Here is a 22064-nt window from a genome sequence, read left to right as displayed (position 1 = left end):
ACTTTGTAACTAAAAACCCCTGTTTTGTAAACTTACTTTTGAGACAGGGGCCCAGGGAATGTGCATTAAAACTAGCACTTCCTTTATACTTAAATATACTATTACTTAGCCTTTAGAGTGCTTCCACACCCCTATTTTTATACATTGTATTGTTGCCAGAAGCTGTGGCTGAGCTTCATGTGGTTTTTAATAGCACCCCATGCCCCCCCTTAAACTAATGGGGCCCTATACTTTTAAAAATGGGCGTTGGTTGGACAATGCCTCTCCCTTAAAAGCCGCATACTGGCGGGGGAGGATAGATCCTTTTCACTGAAACCAAGGTTCAACAGACACTGATTACACTGAATGCTACTATGCAGTAAGACTTTTTATACTATGGCCGAAAGGCAAACAAGTTAGGGTCCGCCATGTGGGGTTTACCTTGACGTGGTATGGTGGCTTTTCAACTTTATGATCATAACTTTGTAACTAAAAACCCCTGTTTTGTAAACTTACTTTTGAGACAGGGGCCCAGGGAATGTGCATTAAAACTAGCACTTCCTTTATACTTAAATATACTATTACTTAGCCTTTAGAGTGCTTCCACACCCCTATTTTTATACATTGTATTGTTGCCAGAAGCTGTGGCTGAGCTTCATGTGGTTTTTAATAGCACCCCATACCCCCCTTAAACTAATGGGGCCCTATACTTTTAAAAATGGGCGTTGGTTGGACAATGCCTCTCCCTTAAAAGCCGCATAATGGCGGGGGAGGATAGATCCCTTTTCACTGAAACCAAGGTTCAACAGACACTGATTACACTGAATGCTACTATGCAGTAAGACTTTTTATACTATGGCCGAAAGGCAAACAAGTTAGGGTCCGCCATGTGGGGTTTACCTTGACGTGGTATGGTGGCTTTTCAACTTTATGATCATAACTTTGTAACTAAAAACCCCTGTTTTGTAAACTTACTTTTGAGACAGGGGCCCAGGGAATGTGCATTAAAACTAGCACTTCCTTTATACTTAAATATACTATTACTTAGCCTTTAGAGTGCTTCCACACCCCTATTTTTATACATTGTATTGTTGCCAGAAGCTGTGGCTGAGCTTCATGTGGTTTTTAATAGCACCCCATACCCCCCCTTAAACTAATGGGGCCCTATACTTTTAAAAATGGGCGTTGGTTGGACAATGCCTCTCCCTTAAAAGCCGCATACTGGCGGGGGAGGATAGATCCTTTTCACTGAAACCAAGGTTCAACAGACACTGATTACACTGAATGCTACTATACAGTAAGACTTTTTATACTATGGCCGAAAGGCAAACAAGTTAGGGTCCGCCATGTGGGGTTTACCTTGACGTGGTATGGTGGCTTTTCAACTTTATGATCATAACTTTGTAACTAAAAACCCCTGTTTTGTAAACTTACTTTTGAGACAGGGGCCCAGGGAATGTGCATTAAAACTAGCACTTCCTTTATACTTAAATATACTATTACTTAGCCTTTAGAGTGCTTCCACACCCCTATTTTTATTCATTCTAGAGCAATGACAGCCGAAAAATCACTCTGATATTTATTATCCGGCACTGACAAGTATAAATGAGAAATTCCTGAAGATGAACTCCCTTGTTATCTTTAAGGAATGGGGTATAACGGTACTTGTTTTATCTTTATTTTTTTTAAACCTTGTTTAAAGGATTTTTCAAGCTAAAGAATTTTGCTTTCTCTGTCATTAAGGAATTTTTGCTTATTTGAAGTTTTGCCAGTGTTCATATGCAGTTACTCCAGTGTACCGCGGGGCTGTTTGTCAGCCAAGATAGATGTTTTTGTTCTCAGACGAGATTGCAGTCACTGGAATGTGATATGAAAGAAATTTCTCATGTATATGCACTTAATAATGGATTGTGCAGACTTTTAAAAAGCTGCCTCCACAAACAAAGATAAAATTCAAGTAAGCAGCATTCTCAGAACATGGTTATAGTGATGCATACATTAGTTACTGTGAAAACCATATTAGGGGCACAGACAATGCACCTTTGAAAATATTCTGTCTCTTAGAATAAAATGTAAGCTCCAAACTTCTATGTTTCCCCTCTGTTTTATTAATATCGTTTTTTTGCATCTTTGTACAATGGAAGGTTGTTTATGTCAAACATACAAATTGCATGTACATACTGGTCAAGAAAAAGAGCTCCCAATTAAGTAAATTTGAAAAACCATTGTATTGATTATTTTAGGACACTATCATTTTTATTTGGTAGTGTTCAACAGCAGCATTTTTATATTTGCTGCAAATATATCAGTGCACCTACAATATCAGCACACACCCAACTGAGCAGCAGTACAGCGCATATCTCAGAATAACTCAAATGTACATTACATAGCCTTGAGTTCAGATATAACAAAGTGCTAAATTAGTGCTGCAGATATTCTCTATTAGACATGGTGCAAATGCTTGAAGTGGCCGCTTATTATTAAAAATGTCCAAGGAAGCAAAATAAGGACAAAAGAGATCCTAGACATGAGCCCACCCTAAAACAAATGTGCCATGCCCCTCAAATGGTAAAAAAAAAAATTGTAATAGTTACAGCTTTTTAAGACAATCCCGCTTTAAAATATAAAAAAATGCCAGTGTCTTTTTAACATTTTTATGACTTTTTGGCATACAGGATGTGATGTCCCTGACATAAGATTGAGTAGGATGTAGCTTCATATTATCAATTCACCAGGTCTAAGCTGGCGAAGGAAACTCCAGCGAAAGAGGTAATGTTCTGTAAAATTCACACTTTAGTGAATTTGTGGAGTAACGTTGTTTGCCTGGGCAAAAATGCGCCTTGAGAAAGGGCTTGAAATTTCACTAACTAGTGAATTGTCCCCTACACCTGTTAGTAAATTGGCGATATCCCTGTGCATGGTATTTCTGATGAATTTTAGCTAGCAACAGCCACTTTGCCCTTTAGTACATCTGCCCCATTGTGTTGAGATTATACTGCTCACAAAACATGTAGCAAAGGTGTCTGAAACTCAGCAGTGGTCACATCTATTCACTCAACTTGATGTGTCCATTTCTTGGCAAAACTATACCCCTACCCTTTGAAGGGAAGCCATATGCAATATTCCTGTTTTACATTCACACATCCTTTTTTCATAATGGGCTTGGTACTCTCCTCTGCTTCTGCATATCCAAATTGTCTGGCCACACATGATTTAGTGCTTCAGGTCCATGGCATTCATCACCATATGACATCATATGACAACGCAGAAAAGTTTTCACACAAAGGAATGGAATGTAACCGTATATTATAGAAGCAATTCATTTTGGCATTGTGAAAGTTTAAGCTTCTTAGGTTGTGTTTTAAATGATATATAGAAGCAGTGACACAGTAGTCGTAACGATCTTTCCATTTTTGCACAACAATTTAAGCATATTATTTTTACAAACAGGTATTATGTGACATCTTAACAATAGCAGTTTGACTGAGCATTCTGCTACAAAAGTAAGGTCTCTTTCTTTTCAGTCGCACATAGTGCAAGAAATAATAGCAATGCTACATTGAAAGGTTCATTATATCTTTATCCCCCTTTTCTATAATAAGCCTTCAACTGTTGAAAGACAGCTAATAGCTCATTGCCTTAAGCTGCAAAAGTTGCTCCTAGCACCATTTCAGAACTATTCAGCACTAGAAGATATCAAGAAAGGCTGATAAATCAGGCACTGAGTAATAAAGGAAAACTGCTGTTAATAAATGCTGTCTTGGTGGATTATTCATTGTGCAATTTAGAAGCAACATGAAATAATATGTTCAGTGCAAAGAAGCTGGAAATTTTACTGACAGTTTCATACTATTCCACACCAAGGCAATTTACTGCTGTTTTAGGCTACCTCATCTTCTCTGGGGGGCCATGTAATTTAAAACACTGTCGGCGTCGGATTTTTATTGATTTCAATGGGAAACATTCAACATGCCACATATCGGATTTCAACCTGCCGAATTGCTGTTTTAGTCTATAGGGGACCTTCTAGAACCTATTTGGAGTCAATTGGGGGACTTTGAAAAATCAAAGTTTTTTTGGGGTAAAACTTTGGTTCGAAAATGATGCGATATTACTTCGATTCGTATGATTAGAATTCGGCCAAATATGGACTTATACAATCGAAAACTGACCTATTCCACCAAAAAAAATCTTCGACTTAATTTCGGTTGGTCTTTTTAAATTTGAAATTGAACCCTTGATAAAACTTGCCCCCAAGTGTTATTTTTTTTTTTTTAAATCTCTTTTATTTTTACATTTCAAAAAAATAGGTACAGTCATCAATTGCACAAACTTAATATGGTGGTACTTGAAACTAAAATAAAACTAAGAAAAAGAAAGAAAACAGCCAGTACGTTTCTTTTATCATGGAGCTTTTGCCATTTACTGTTTGGATTTGCAATAATTCTGCCATGGGGAAGATATTTCTATATGTTTGTCCATTTAGTCTGTTAATAAAGCATTTAAATACAATACATTGTAGGGCAGATTTATCAAGAGTCGAATTACGAAGTTAAAAATACTTCTAAATTCGACCATCCAATTTGCATATCCTGCGGTTGAAGTAAAATGTCATCCCAGTATGCGAATGCCACTGGACATGTCCACCAAGTGTTTATAAAATTACCTATTTCACCACATCCTTAAGGCTTAGTTCACACGAGGAGATTCGGGGAGATTTTGTCGCCTGGCGACTAATCGCCTCGTCTTCTGAGCGAGAATCTCCCTGAACTGCCTCAGCGTGTTTTCCCATAGGCTATAATGGAAAGTCGACTGCGATAATGCACACGCAGCAATGCGTTTTCCATAGCCGCCCGGAATTGCCTCACGGCAAAAGCACGTTGGAGGTGAGGAAGGGTTTATTTTGTGCTTCATTTCAGGAGTGATGTACCACTGTGTCAGTACTTAGTATGCTGATTCTTTTATGGCCATATTGGGGGAGATCTCAAGTGTTATTTTATTATGCCACCAGAAAAAGTCTCACTTATTTTCCTGCACAAGTGCACAGTTCGAAATATTAAAATCAAAAAAGAATTGCAGATAATAGCAGTGACTGATACAAATGAAAGAAAGAGCCAAAGGTCTTGCTAGTAAAAGCTTAAAATGACAGTAAGAAAAAGGCAGAGTATGTCACAGATTTAACCTCGTATTAATGTCTACTAAAATATCTGTCTGCTTGCTTTTATCCAAGCACTTATCTAATTGAAACATTTACACGTGCGATAGAAAGCTTTATTATATGTGAAATCCATGCACTTACTTTGAAATGTTTACTTTTTGCTTAATAAAAAAAGTAATTTTTAGCACAAAGTACTTTTTCTGTTTTTACTGCATCTGCTTTAAAGCTTGGACCTGGAGTATATTAAAGCAGTGGACTGAAAGGTATAAAGGCTGTGATTCAATGGTGAATATTGTTATGCTTATAAAAAAACATTTACTAATGGTCGAATATTGAGGGTTAATTAACCCTCGATAAACGACCCTCGAAGTTAAATCCTTCGACCTCGAATATCGAAGTCGAAGGATTTAGCGCTATTCGTTAGATCGAATGATCGAAGGAATAATCGTTCGATCGAGCGATTAAATCCTTCGATTTGAAGGATTTTAATCCATCGATCGAACGATTTTCCTTCGATCAGAAATTGGCTAGAAAGCCTATGGGGACCTTCCACATAGGCTAATATTGATGCTCGGTAGGTTTTAGGTGGCGAAGTAGGAGGTCGAAGTTTTATTTAAAGAGACAGTATTTCGACTATCAAATGGTGGAATAGTCAAACAATTTTTAGTTCGAATCGTTCGATTCTAAGTCGTAGTCAAAGGTCGAAGTAGCCAATTCGATGGTCGAAGTAGCCAAAAAAATAATTCGAAATTCAAAGTATTTTTTATTCTATTCCTTCACTCGAGCTAAATGTGCCCCTTAGTATTTAAAATTAGTCCAGAAATCTAAGAGTTAAATATTTTTCTCCAAAAAATATATTTGTTTGTTGTGTCAAGTAATAGGAGATGTATATGCTAGGAAACTCATATACATATACTCCTACCAAATACTCTATGTGCTGTCCAATTCAATATTGAAACAGAATGATCAAACTAGACCATGGCCAAGGACAAAGATTTGTAATCACTGCAGTCCTCTCGGAGATGACCATGAAAACATTCTTTATCTATTTTCTATCTATATTTCTTATTATTATCTATTTCCTTTTGCACAGAATGGGAAACACTGTAGCTTTCACACAATAAAGTGTGCACTGAGGATCAGGAGTGAAAACAAGCTTCTGATTTTTCAGCAATAATCACTTTCACAGCAGGTATTTCTGATTGTTGTGGCACTCACTGGGAGGACACTAGCTTTGACAAGAGGTGAGAATTTTGGGAGACTGTACAATCACTTCCAAAGGAATGAATTAACAGGTGGTCTTACAATGGACAACCTGCCTCCAACATAGTTTTCACAATTAAAACAATAGGCAGGCAGTATGTTCAGCTCAAGCCCTATTCGGTGAACACATGTTGAACTAAATAGTACAGTATACTGCCCCTTTAATACATTTACTAGTACAAGGTAGTAACCCAAGGTTATATTGTTATTGCAAGGTCTCAGATGGATACTACATTAAACCCCACTGGCCATGAGACTGTTATTTCCATACTAATTATTCAACAGTAATGTTGTTTTTCTGAATCATTTTTAGTTTTACCATATTATATCATCTATACAACAGTAGATAAGAAAAAACAAACAAACAGTGCTTTTAACTTAACAGTGTAAGGCTGTTATATAAAGATCCTCTATAATAATGCCATTGCTAAGCAATGCTTCTTGATTCATTATGACTTCATTAATCAATCATGTTACAAAAAAAGTTTCTCTGTTCAAAGCCCATCTGTAATATCTAATTGTTAACAGCACGTCAAGTCAATTTGACTTGCTTTAGAATTGTCTTGAAGATTAATGCTCAGATATTGGCAGTGCCTCTAAGTAATTCACAAGGTAGATCTATTGGGACACAGCATCAGATGGTTTTGAGGTTTCTTAGCTACTTTTTCTAAACTTTGCAGTAGCCAAAATTGCAAGCTGTTTTACAAATATTACAGCTGAAAACATTCAGATAAGGAGTCTGTCCAGATAGTGGCACAAAATAGAAAACAAATAATAACATTTGTAGATTCATAGCATAAAAGACTCCAGCATTTAGGCATAGAAATAAAGTCTGCACTAAGTAAAGATTTTTCTACTTAGAGAACACAGACCCATAAAATATATCATCAAGCCACAATAAACCCAACTGCCTTCCCCAAGTGCCAATAGGGAAATCACTCCAGTCGTTATGCAGCAGTGCACAGCCACTCCGAGGAAATAAAACCCAACTTCTTTTTCTTTTCTTTTCATCAAGCATAAACTGTTGATTGCTATATTTGTTTATGCCAGTAAAAAAAGAAGAAAAAGCATAAACACACTCATATATTAGGATGGGACAGTACTCCGTGTGATTTGTATTACTGTTGAGCAGGATAGTAAAACTGTATAATAAATTACACAAACAGCTGCATTCACAAGTGTGACCTGATATGACCAGCTCAAAAGCCAAAAGAGCCGACTCACCAGGCATATAGGAAGAGCGATACAGAGATCACACATGGTAGGGAATAGGAAGGGCAGCATAGTGGTACAATACAATGTTGCAAATGGGAGCATGTAAGGAGCAAACGTGTTGTTATCAAGAGACAATGGACAATTCAGACAAAGCTCCATGTGCAAAACTTTCATTCAGTGAATACTGTTATGACTAGTTCAATGTTCATAGCTCTGATTCATTCCAAAGCAGCTGGCAGCTGTTAATGGAAAGTAAAGAAGGTATTACTTGTTACTTATCAATGGCTGTGGAACTATTTGCATCTTCAACCATAACAGTTAGTTATTAATTTAGTAGGGGTAGACTCAATCTGCGCATATTTTGTAAAAGCTTTCAACAGGATTCTACATGATAAACAAGTCAATTATTTAGGGTATTGATATACAGGGCACTTTGTCACATAAATGCCCTTAAATAGCTAAGAAATTATGCCATTGTAATCATTGTATCCCTGCTGGTAGACTCCTGTTATTCCTCATAAATGTAGCATTAAGCATTTTTAATCAATAATGGGCCAGATTCAATTTAGTGAGATAAGTTATCCCATGGTTTATCACGTGAAAAGTCATGGACGAGATTCAATTCGAGGAGAAAAAGCTTTTCTCCAAATTCAGTTCCAGATTTTTCCCATAGACATCAATAGAGTTTTCACATAATAAACTGTGAGACAACTTTTTTCTGAATTAAATTGCATCTCAAATTAAATCCTGGCCATAACTTTTCACGGGATAAACCTTTTTCTCACTGGATTAAATCTGACTCAATGTGTAATAATTCTGTTGGCTGAAGTTAGATCTAAATGGAGAACAATTTAAAAAAGGCAAAGCTACATTTTTTGTGGTATTGTCTCCTGCAAAGTCTTAAGCTAAGCAGTGATGGGGTGATTAATATAACCCACTCCTAAAATGATGCCTTTAATTTCCCTGCTGCAGATAATAGCCAGTTCTACAGTATGTGCCAACTCAGTTTCCTTTCCTAATATCATGTACACTATATTTCAGACTGAGCAAGGACCTATACAGTATCTTTATCAATCAGTATACAGTATGCTATTCTATGTTTGCAGTGAATATTGTACTACAGTATATTGCAGGATATATTGGTGTTCTCTAAATACTATTTAATAATGTTTCATGTGTTTCTAAACTCATGGTGTAATACACTAATTCTCCATGCACAACTGCATGCAACTGCACTGCATGAGTTATTATGGTATGGGAGAGCCTTTGGCTTTCTGTTAACTAAGAAATATAACAATACGTGCAAATTTAAGGGGCTCTATTTGGGTATAAGAGCTCTAAAGCCAGAGCAAGTGGGATGTTAGTCAAGAAGCTAATTTTTCACCTAAAGCTATCAACATGAGATTCAACATTTGCCACTGCAGTTGTAGAAGCACTCCCACAACTCTACAGCTATATTTCCTAATTCAAGAGACAGAACAGATGGGGTTCTCAGGCAGACTGTGGACTAAATTGCATAGCAGGTAACTGTGTTTGCAGCTTGAGGAACTCAATAGCTGCAGGGCACAGCCTATTAGGTTACAACTTTTTGGGTTGTAACAAAATGTTATCAGATAAAGCCAAAGTAGAACAGAAGCAGAACATTTATCATTAAGACTTAAAATTATCAATGTAAGTAGAAATTTATTGTAGTCATGTTTCCAGTTGCAGAAGTATGTTTGTTTCAGATTTATTATTCATAAAAAAAATCTACTTTATTTTTTCAAAATATATTTTACAGTAATTCAGATAACAAAACAGAGAACATAGAACAGATAAGGGATATTATTTGTATTTTCCTTGACATTTTCATGCCAATTTTAATTTTATTAGGCATAAACCCTGTGAGTACATGACATCCCCTGCTGTTTGGGAAAACTTTCTCCACTCAGACAAGCAGGACAGAGCTAATTTCCATGCCAACATCAAAAGGTTTTATCAGCTTAAGAAAAAAACTTTTCTCTTAATCTTGTCAGCTACATTTTTTGAAGTCTGCAGATGTCCTTAATGAGGAAGGATTAGCAGCTATAGTAATTTTCAGTGTGGGCAGTGATTTTCTCCCTCTTAAGAGATTAAACTCATATATCAGTAAGTGCATAGGAAAAATCAAGTTATAATTGTTTATTCTCCGCTAAAGGTCAACACATTATATCCCTGGTTACAATATGTTTTCTAAAATACAGTACATTGATAAAAAATTTTATCTGTGTTCTGTGGAATTGCAATATTTAGCAATTTCCTAGTAAAAGGCATTTGATCAGACATACATTTTCTTTCTAAAATTCTTATCTTGGGCAGTGTGTATAGGAGAATTATTTTCTTCTCTTTTCATTTACAACAGGTAAATATATTTTGCTTCTGAAGCTTGACTTGCCAAATGGTTTTTGAATAATCTACTCGTAAAAAGTATTGAAATTAAACTGTAAGAAATATGCTGTAAAATGTTGCAGTGTTTTACAACTGCAGCTATATATATTAAAAACACTAGCAAAAAATAGTGAAGTCAGAGGGTCTGCAAGCCTTTACTGTTGGCTTTCACAATGAATACAGAAAAGGCTTTTAAACAAGGATCAATCTTATCTTTGGTGTAAACTGCATCACTGTCACGTTCGGTATCCCAATACCCAGAACAGATGACAAGGTTCAGGTCATGACTCACGCTTCTGCCTATAACAGCCACCTATCACATCGGGAGGAACCCTTCACCATTGGATTCCACAAGGACTTAAAGTAAGAGAACCAGGGATAGAGTTCTGGGCAAGCAATATAACGGGAACTTGTGACAGGAGTAACGGGGTTAGAAAAAAGCATAGTCGAGGAAACAGGCCAGGGTCAGTAACCAGTCATACAGTGCAGTACAGAAACCCGGATCTGGAAGAGTAGTCAGTAAACAGGCAATGGTCGGTTCAGGCAGCAGACAGGACAAGGGTCTAGGAACAGTAAATCAAACCAGAATCATACCCAGTAAAAAAAAATGCTTAAGCTGCCCCTTAATCCAAGTCATTTCAAAATATTATTTGGAATGATTAAAAAAAGGCCTTAGCCAATAAATTAATTGTCTGTAAAGAGGTATGTCTACTCCAACTATAATGTTGTTTATCTCTGGAAATCTGCAAGTAAAAGATTACATTTGTAATATTTCTAGCAGAGACAAAAGTCGTGTTCAGTTTACAAAAAAAACAAGATGAACAAGCAAACAGAACATTAAGGGACACATTTACTTAGCTCGAGTGAAGGATTAGAATAAAGAATACCATTCGATAGTCGATGTACTGTCTTTTTAAAAAAAACTTCGACCACCTACTTCGCCACCTAAAACCTACCAAGCACCAATGTTCGCCTATGGGGAAGGTCCCCATATGCTTTCTAGGCAATTTGGGATCGAAGGAAAATCATTCGATCGATGGATTAAAATCCTTCGAAATGTTCGATCGAACGATTTTTCCTTCGATTGTTCGATTGAAGGAATTGCGCTAAATCCTTCGACTTCGATATTCGAAGTTGAAGGATTTAACTTCGAGGGTCGAATATCGAGGGTTAATTAACCCTCAATATTTGACCAATAGTAAATGTGCCCCTAAATATGTGCAAATTCTTTATGAAGATGAAAATGATCATGAAGACTCTGGAAAAGTGCTGTCCTATGTAATGTTGTGATCATAAATTTGTATGTTGAAGGGCACCATACATGGCAAATTGGTAGAAAGTAGGTTTCATATGTAGACATGTACTGGATTATCAGAAACATCTGCAGCTCATCTCAGTATGTATATGTGTATATATATATATATATATATATATATATATATATATATATATATATATATATATATATATATATATATATACACAGCAAGCAATCGTGATTTAAATGTTAATAGTGTAGCTCAGTTAAATGCATAGCAAATATTTATAGGTAGCTGTGGGTTACAGTGTGGTTTTAATTCCATTAATATCTGCATTCATGACTTTTCTTGCATTGCAATTGCTCTTATCTAGGAAAGACTTTGCCATGTCTGAGCCTAGCCCTGAGCATGGCTTTGGTATGTTTTGGTCTTATTCAACACAATGGTTTTATAATACTTCAGTTATTGTCAGTGCGTGGATAAAGTACAATTGAAAAAAGGGTGTTAAACCTGCTGTACAGTCTTAAAAATGCATTCAAATTATCCTAGTTTAAACACACAGGGTAACACTGTTTATAATGAATTCTTGCTCGTAGCCATACATAAACCTAAGCATAGGTGGTCTCATGACATGTAAATATCAGCACTTCTTTCTTATCAGGCAAGATCTGCTTTCATAGATCTTACATACTTATTATAAACATGCCTTTATGTTTTATAGCAGCCCCCCAGAGTTATATCCAAATATACACGTTAAAATATTTTGTAAGGCTTTGACACCTAGGCAAAACATTATATTGTAAAAGGAATACTTTACATTTTCTGTTACTCTGTTTTTCATTAACCTGACAGTTCTCTGCTGAGACATAAACTAGCTTAAGACCTTGCTCTCCTGTGCATAAAAGTCCTTGAGTTTTAAAGTGAAATTAAATGTTAATATGAGGCACTTATTTTAGCCTGTTGGCTTGAAAAGGGATTATGTCCATTGGTACCAAAGAAAACCTGTGCTTTAACGGATACCTGCAGGAATTCCACTGAAACCTTCCGAGGCCTCTAATTTGCATGATATTTTTTTACTTATTATATGAATCGAAATATTAATTCTTAAGCACATCTAGCAAAAGCCTGTCCATTTGAGAGAAAACCGTTAACAATTTATGAAAGCATAACCCTAGGACATTCGTTATGTTCTAATTTGCCTGTTTATATTTATATATTATAGAATCATATTTGCCAAAAAGTCAACTGAGGATACTTTAAAGAGGAATTATTTTCTGTACTGCAGCTTTTCTTTCTGTACAGTGTATTTGCTCTAGATCATTTGTAATGGGCACCAAAGACACCCACAACTTGACAGATGTCAGATGTCAGATGGCTTTTAATATTGTATATACACTTTCCAGTATCTTGCAGAAAGTGAATGTTATAATGAATCCAGCTACTCGTAGTTCTCCTTGGGCTGTGGAAGGACGTGTTAAGGGATTAGATAAAGTAGTGTTGTTTTTTTTCTCTCTTGTCTGTCTCTCTGTCCACTATCTATCTATCTATCTAGCTATCTATCATCTATCTATCTATCTATCTATCTATCATCTATCAATCTCATCTCTGTGGCAGCGACACTTTTTATAACTTCTGTTAGATTCTCAGAACACCAATGTCCATTACATTTATAACAGTTTTAAAATATTATGTGTTGTGTATATTGAGCCAAAAAATTATTGGATCAGTCTTCCTATGTCACAGAAATAAATAATGGCAGCAAGAGTGTATCTGATAACTAATGGGAAGGTATGAGGACAATCATATCATATGCATTTGTTTTATTCCTGTTTGCATATATACATTGGAGCTGCCATCTTGCTTCAGTTAAAACCCTGAACAATTCAAAATACATCAAGAAGCATTGCCACAAGTAAACTGCAATATACTGAGCCTGAATTATATAAATATGATGATGTCAAACAAATATATCTGTGGCACACATGGATAATCTGAGAACTACATCAAGGCCCAGCCCATGGGACTCATGTTGGACAGGTCTAAGTTACCACATAAGAGACTAAGGGGGTTAGCTTTTTTAAAACGAAAAAGGATCCATGATTTGACCTTACTTATTGTTAAAAAAGCACAATTTTATCAGATTGGGGGAAAACTCAATAAAATCAAGCAGAAACACGAATTAGATGATTTTTGGAATTTTGCCCGAAAAGATGATATAGTCGAATTTTCACGCTAATTTTAGTGCAGACCACAGAAACATCAAAATAGGATAGGGACCTCTCCCATTGACTTAAATACAGTACAACCTCGGCAGGTCTGAGATGGAGGATTTTTTGATTCTAAATTTTTTCCATCCTCTAAAAATTCAAATTTTATAGTAAAAAAACTAGAATTTTTTGAATTTTTAGTATTCAGACTTTAATAAGTAACCCCCTATGTGAATGATTTCTCAACCTTTTGTAATTTTTTACGAGTGACATCAATAGCCATCACTTTGTTAAAAAAACAACAGTTTTACTGTTACAATTTATTCACCATGCTGGAAATTGCTGAACTACAATTCCCAAGATTCTATGTCAACTGACATGTAACTACAGTAAATGGTACATCTGTGAATTTAAATCTGTTTATAAATAGATGCAATTGTGGCTGTTTAATTTCTCCACAGGCCTGCTGTGCATAGATTTGCCTTTATTTGCACACTACAACTATAATAAATATTTCATTAATATCTTTCATTACCTTAACATAATTCAGAAACTTTTTACTCAGTTTGGCTGACGCTTCTAAATTACAATTTTAAATGAAGGGAACATACCTAGTAAAATATAACTATAACGTGTTACAACAATGCAATATTATGTTTAACCCTTAAAATAACTAGGTAAATGACACATCTCAACATGTTCTGAAGATTCTTCAGTTAAAATTGGCCTTGGATTATGATAGAGGGATGTTATGATAATTATTTTGAGCTGTTTCATATGCTTGTGATGTCTGGTATATAATCACAGGAACTGACTGCACCAAGTTCACAAGGTGTCAACAACATGATGACTGACAAAAAGAACAGCCTTTGATCACAAGATACAGCCATAGCATTCGCAGGCTGTAGGTGAATGCTTGGCATTTCTTAGCAGATTGAAGGGCAGCATACTTTAAATCATTGCACTGACAGGTTTAGGTGTGTCACATGCAAGGAAAAATGATGGAAATAAAGAACAATTCTTGACAACCGAGTTCAAAAAGAACTCATGACAATTGGATACTGATTTAAGCTATCAGTATGTCATGAGAATCATGTATTAATACAATTTTTCATTTACTACATAATATTTTAACAATGCAAGATACAGATTCATGTAATTATTTAGAGACTCCTAACTATAAACATTTTTTTACAGATATGTCCAACAGGGCTTATAGCTTTTATACAAACACAAATACAAGTACATTTATATTGTTTATTTATATGGCACCACAGCACTTTGTCTAGCATTTGTCCTTGCTCCAGTGGAGTTGAGAACTTACATTCCCTATCGCACACACATTATGTTAGTTAATCAGCAATACTGTTTTTGACATGTAGGAGTAAACCAGAACACCCAGGGGAAACTAATATAGGCACAGAGTGTAACTTGGTTGGAATCAAACCTAGGGTCCCAATGTTACAGGGCAATGCTTGTCTCTGCACTACAGAAGGGCCCACAGCTACTGGGGAATAGAGATTGGAAATAATTTGTAGTTGGGAGTAACAAAATATAAATATATCAGGCAAAATGGGATAGATAGAGAGAGAGCTGCACAATCAAACAAGAACATAAACAAACATACACATGCATGCACATACACACATTTCTAGACTAATTGAAATGATAAAAGTCTTATTTACCATAGAACTCTTTTCTCAAATAGTCACGTTAGCTGTCTTTAATAAACTCAGATTGGAATAGTTGGTTTATAATAAAAAAACATGTTTTGCGTGACCAAAAATATATTAAAGCAGCTACAGCTCACTGTATACATTCCTCCACTGTGAGGAGACATGCTTCCTCAGAATCAACAGAAGAGGTCATAGTATTCTGTTGTAATTCTGTTAGAAGCCAGCACAAAGGGCTGGCAAAAGGAACATAGTAAATTATTATTATCTGCTATTTAAAGAGGGTCAATATATTTATGCAGCTCCTTACAGAGATTTTACATCATTCATGAAAGTTCCTGCCCCACTGGAGCTTACAATTTCAGGTATATGAAGTTTGACTCTCTTTGCACTGTGAATTTATTGAATTTGACCACCACTGTCTTTGTAATTGATCCATCTAATTGAATTGTATTTTCCAATAGAATATTTGTTCAGCAAGTCTTCTCACAGTCAATTCCAAGGCCTCACCTTTTTTCTATGTTGCTATTGGAATTACAATAATCATATATGTAATAACAACTAGAATTATATTGTTTATTATTTGAGTTATTTCAGTGAACACATTGGCACAATGATGAGGAGGCCAATCTTCAGGGAATCCAGCCAATTGCACTACAGACCAAATAGTTGGATTTACTAAAACTAAATTACATTTTTTTATAAAAACAAAGCTGACCAAATTCTGTTTTATGAATTGAACTCATGTATCAATAATTTATCTTGGAAAAATAAGAGCAACTAAACAGAGTGTCAATTTGTATTGCAGGATTGATGCTCTAAAAACTCGATTTTATCAAATTTTCACTGTGAGACTAGATTTTTTCTGATTATCGGACAAATTCCCAAATTTTTCGGATTATCCAGCGCAGATCAACTTCAGGGACATCTGCCATTGATGTCTACATTACCGCGACAGGTTTAAGATGGCGTATTTTAGGATTTTTAGCAGCTTTGGGTTATGATAAATCACTAAAAATTTGAGTTTTCCCCCTAAAAACCTTGACCTGAAAAAATACAGCTTTAATAAATGGGCCGCCTAAATGAAACATGTGATTGATAAATGCAATGGCTGTTTCAATTCTTGGGGGTATATTTATCAAAGAGTGAAGTTAGAGATCACCACAGTCCACTAGAGTCCACTAGAGTGAAATACCGCCTCTCTCCATTCATTTCTATGGGATTTTTAAAGGCGTGATTATCAAAGGGTGAACGTTCACCCTTTGATAAATTCTCCTTTAAAAATCCCATAGAAATTAATGGAGAGAGGCAGTCACACTAGCGGACTGTGGTGATCTCTGACTTAACTTTTTGATAAATATACCCCATAGTCTTCTAATGCCTCCCACATGTGTCAATGAGAGTAATAGGTAGTTTAAAGTATATAGACAGGTTTCTCTGACAGTAGAAAGTCTTCTTCCTTAGGACTCCATCATAATCAACAAAACTGCCTGACCATATCACTCTGTTTATGGGAACTTCAAGAATGGGTAGAACTCATTGGGAAATACAAGAATAAACAGAAAATGTTTTTTTTTGCAGGAAAAATACGATATTGGTTATATTCTCTGTGGTTTAATATTTTACAGTTAAACAGTTGTCCACTGCCTAAAGATGGTTAAGGAGAAATATTAAAGTTCTTTGCTGCTTTATGAGTCACCACCATTATTTTTCAAATTTATGTACTACTCATTCAGAAACACAGCAAATGTCACCTTATTTCCCTCATTACCAATCTGTCTCAGCCCCGTACCTTAAAGCACTGTTTAAAGAGCACCGTTCAGTCACTGGGTTCTTTTACATTAAACATCTAGCGGAAGGCCTACACAGTTCTGGAAGATAATTTGGTTTCATTTCAATGCTATATAGAGTCTTTAGAAACAGGACGTTTTGGATTACCCTCCCTGCAATATTTTACTGCTAAAAAAATGATCCACCGCAATCACCATGATTAATCAGCTTCTGCAGCCGTTTTGTGTAGGAAGGCAGAATTTAAACAAAGCCATTTGCTAGGATTGGATCCATTACACAATCACCTCTAGTTTCACCTTGAAACCTTTGAATGATTCTTGCAGTTTTTGATGCAAAATAAAAAATTAGGACATGAGACTTTTAATGATCCAGAGAGTATATATATATATATATATATATATATATATATATATATATATTTAAATTTAAATATGAAAAAGCATTCTGCATTCAAACTGCCAACCACTCTACATACAAACTGCCAACCACTGGTGATATTACTCACAGATAATAGCATTAACATACTTGAAAATATATAAAGTTATTTTGATGTACACAATAAATGTATATGATTAAGTATGCTTTCTATAATGCAGTAAAACTGTACATGATGCCTATTTTTTTCAGAACGCTAAACAGGAAAAGTCAGAAATAATGTGTTCAATGCAAAATTCTACATAAAACATGGTTTAGATTGTTGCAAGAATACATGTGTCAATGTCATCAAGGAATTGCTTCCCAGACATCTAAATCATATGGTATGGTTATGTAGCTTGGCAGGTAAATAGACCAGAGTTACCTATATAGCCAGGGAAGGATCAGATGACAAGACCAGGTAATGTGGAGTTGTATTGTAATCATTTAAAAACAGAGAAAAAGAAACAACCTTCCCCACCCAAAACAAAAAAAGTATCATCTAAATATGTTCCATCTAAATATATTCCAGGTAACAAAACACTTTTTAATTACCTTTTATCAACCAGCAATCACAAGATACTGATTGGTAAAATACTCTACCCCCCCCCCCCCCAGAAAAAAGCAATGGGCTTCAACTGCTTGTATCTTGTTTCGTATTTAACAGGTTAACCAAGTAATACGGATATAACACAGCTACAGTACATAGATAATGCCGATGACATTTACAGGGTATTGCATTTGCTTTTGTTTTCTTTCAAAACCACTCACTAGACCTATATAAACAGCATTAATTAGTTCTCTAATGAAGACACTGTTCTGTTTAAGGTAAATACATACAGAATTCAGGTGCTTGCAATTTCCATATGTAAGAGTTCAAGGTATTGTACCCCCTAAAGAAAACTGTGTCATGACTAAGCAAGTTATAAATGAACTACCCCCCCCCAAACAGTTTTGATCTTAGCAAGAACACATTTCAGATAGTACACTTGCTGTTCAATAGCAAAGCAAATCCTGCATCTAATCAGCAGGGATATTGATTCAGCATGCCGAACTTTCTGCCTTATTGTTATAGTGGCACGGCTCCTTTGGCACATGGCAAGGAAAATGAAGAGTGTAAATGACAAAATATTAACATTGAAATCCCTGACTGTCCAAATGCCTATAATATAACAGTTGGACAATATGGATTAACTTAGTATATCAATTCCTAATCGCTATTAAAAAAATGGGAGGGGGCATTACGATGGCTGAGCATGGTCTAGGGTGCACCCTTAATTGTTTAACCAATTCCAGAATATGTTTTATACTGGCCAATCAAATCACTGCTTTATAGTAGTTTCAAAAAAACCTGCTGGCCATTTGTTTGCTGTAAATCTTATGTACAGAAGGAATTAGGTATATTTTTCCCCACAAAAATGATAAAATGCTATCTCCCCAACACTGGCTAGGCAAGAATTTGATTAACTTATCTGGTGAATAATATTTATTCTATTTAGAAAGCTTCAGCAAAACGTTATTTTGAAGTCAAAATAATGCCACAAAGTAAATACATTTTCCGTTTTTAAAAACCCCATGCTGCCCTGATATAATTAGAAGTAACCCACATCCAAGGCAGTCAGATAAATTAATGGGTCTTCTTTGATGGGAACAGACGAAAAGCAGGGAGAGAAGAATCACATTTCCCAAGGGAATAGACATTTGCTTCAAAGAGAAATCAAACTGGAACATTAGTTCAATCCCACAGGAGCTAGGTGGGAGGAACTACAGTCACTTTCACTGAGAAATGAACTCCAACTTAGTTCTTAATTACTACTTTTTAAACGGCAGAACAAATTCTTTAGTTATTTTGTTGTTTGAGGATCTCTTTTCTACATAAAACAAACACACTGGCAAGCTCATATCCTGCTTTTTTTTGTCAAATAGCATATCTTTAGGCATTTTCTTGTTCCAGAATGGCAAATGAATACTGTCTCCTAAAACACACCAATATGGAAAAAATACTGCACATGTCAATTTGTTCTCAGGCATGTATGTATTTGACTGAGCTGATGGCTCCAAATTGGTTTTCCTGAAGAACCTAAAGGGACATTGAATTCCCTAGAGGAATGGAAGCATGCCCATGTCTTAAATGACTGCAGAGGACAATGGCAGAAACTGGAAATAAAGAACTCTGCTGGCTGCCAAAGCTGTGAGCAATAATATTGTCCTGCAAACAGGGTTTAACCCTTTAGCCTCAATCCACTGACAGGCTCCCTGGGGGTCACTGTTAAGCTAATGTTTAAATTTCCTATGCATACTGATATTTGCAAAAGTTAGAATGCTAAAATAAAAAAAACAGGCCAATTTCAGAGGAAAAACCCCAAAACCTTGCGACAATAAAAAAATAAACTCCTCATAATGTTAGGCCTTAGAGAGGCAGTAAAAGTGGAGGTTTTTTTAATTCTTTAATGTATTTTCATTTATGCCTGGCTTTTCACATGAATAAATATGTTGAGAAAATCAGCCCAATTGGCACCGATATAATTTCTTGTTTTACTCATATGTGAAAGTAAGTGCAGTGAGGTGTGCAAATCAAATTATTGTCATTATCTGGTGTTAGTGCTGATTCTCTTGCACAAAGCTGAGTGCTGCCTGAATTCAGCCAGCAGTAAAATTTTTCATTTCTCTGGCTAATACTTTAATGTGGGCTATGAAAGTCTGACTGTGATGTTCCCAGCTATATACAGTGTTGCTGTACCTGTTGTAGCTGAATCTTTTTTTGTATTGTGCATTCTAGCAGATGGAAGAGATACCTCATGCCAAATTCGAGGATAATTGCTCTTTCTTTGTGGCTGTCACTCTATTATGGGACTGCTTCCTTTTTTTTTTGAAAAAGCAAAACACTATTATCCTTCCCAGGGAGGTCAAGCTGTAGTTAAAATGAACGTCTATAGCAAAAAAAGAGTCCAAATCTAAAAAATCCAGTAATTGCATCCATTCAGAAGCTTGCCTTTTGCATTTTAATACCGACATTCATTGTTAAAGATCAAATTTGCACACTGTTCTCATTTCTACAGTTCGTAAAACAGGGATTTCATTGGAAACTGATTGACCTTCTGTCAAGAAATGCACGGAATACAACAAATTGCTATAATAGCACAATCATGTGTTAGCATTTTGAACTTAGTCATGCATACCTGATTGTTACATTAACAGGGAAACTCTTTAATGTAGAATGGAATCATAGGTAAGGATGTGATCCAGTCTTTGCTCCCTTGCAGTGCAGGACTTTACTTTTCTAAGCAGTGGTATCGCTGCACACAGGGATCATTCCCCTATTCTACAATGTGCACTAGCTGCACCTTATATTATTCTGGAAATCACCTGCACATGTATACAGTGTGCAGAGGAAAGTGCTACTGTAAATCCAGGGGCTCTATCACTAACAATATACATATGTCCAAATCAATTGGCTGTGACTGCTAGAGATTCTGATATGTGTAAAGGAAAATATTCTGCCCTGGGCTAGGTTCATGGTTCATTTCCAGGAGAAGACTCTTAAGGGAGAACCTGTGCAGCAGGAAAAAACAAAAAACAGGGAACTGGATGAGTTACTATAAGCTAACATTCCATATGATCCTGTATCCCATGCCAGTAAGTGAAGTGACCTTCAATAACCTGAGCTGCTGCTAACTTTCTACATAACCGGGCTGCAGTATAAAGCAGCATTTGGATCAATAGGAAACAGCTGCTGCTGGAAGCTTAGAACTCTACCCTAAGGAAAAAGAAGAAAGAAAGCCAGTATCCTTACCGGGCGACTGGAAGTGGTGGCACTGGCAGGGAGAGAGGCTCAATCACCGGTACGCTGGTCAGCGCCTCTTTTTGCTGCCGCTGTCACAGTTTCCCCCACAGAATCTGTTATACACCTCCTCCAACTGCATTTCTACTTGATTCTAACTGGGGCTCCGCTTCACAGCATCACTTTTAACTCTGCCAAGCAGGGAAAGGAAACCATGGGGGCTTTCTAGCTGATTAATTATAGGGAAGGGGGGAGACAGCACCTCCCCAGTGCACACAGGCTCTGCTGCCTCTGCTGTGTAACCAGAGCTGTAACACTCAGCACTGAAAGGTTAAGGACTGAGAGAAAGGGAATGTCTCATGCACACACACTCACACACTGATTTGCAAGTGAATTCAGTGGGAGGGTACAGAGAGGAGGGTTTTTGTTAAAGACCCCTTGTCAAAGAAGGGCTTTTTGTATTTGAAGTCTGGACCAATCAGCCAAAACGGACACACACTGTTAGTCAAATGAGGTCAAGGCACAGTCATTAAACTTGTAGTTTTTATTTGTCTGCAAGACTGGATTTCCCCCCTCATTCATAGTTCATAGGATTGCCACCTTTTCTGGAAAAAATACAGTCATTTCTATATTATTTTCTTTTATCACTATTAATAACATTGGCATCAAGTACTATTTTTACTGGCCAGTTGGCAAACAAATTCATAGTAAAACATGACAAATTTTATTTTTATAATTGGGGGGGGTCAGCTGTAAAAATAAGTGAGGAAAATATTGAGCTGTTATCATTTAAACAGTTTCTAGCCTCACAGTAAAATAATGTAAAAATGACAATTCTAGCATCAGGTTTAATTTGTTTCCACATTTTGGTCCTATACAGTGATGCTTCTTCATTAAATATAGCCCAAATTCCCGCTT

General features: G+C 36.1%; 1 protein-coding gene across 2 annotated transcripts in view; it reads right to left on the bottom strand.

Moving 5' to 3' along the window:
* Window positions 1-21500, bottom strand: part of cdh6.L (cadherin 6 L homeolog) — a 139822-nt gene extending 118322 nt beyond the window's left edge. For both annotated transcript variants that reach the window (XM_041565228.1, XM_041565227.1), the window contains exon 1: window positions 21159-21500. The gene's annotated coding sequence lies outside the window, so the exon portion shown is untranslated. The remainder of the gene's footprint in view (window positions 1-21158) is intronic.
* Between the last annotated feature and the right edge of the window lie 564 nt (window positions 21501-22064).

Source organism: Xenopus laevis, chromosome 6L (genome assembly GCF_017654675.1).
Source record: "Xenopus laevis strain J_2021 chromosome 6L, Xenopus_laevis_v10.1, whole genome shotgun sequence".
Classification (NCBI taxonomy): Eukaryota; Metazoa; Chordata; class Amphibia; order Anura; family Pipidae; genus Xenopus; species Xenopus laevis.
This window is presented reverse-complemented; position numbering and strand designations above follow the sequence as displayed.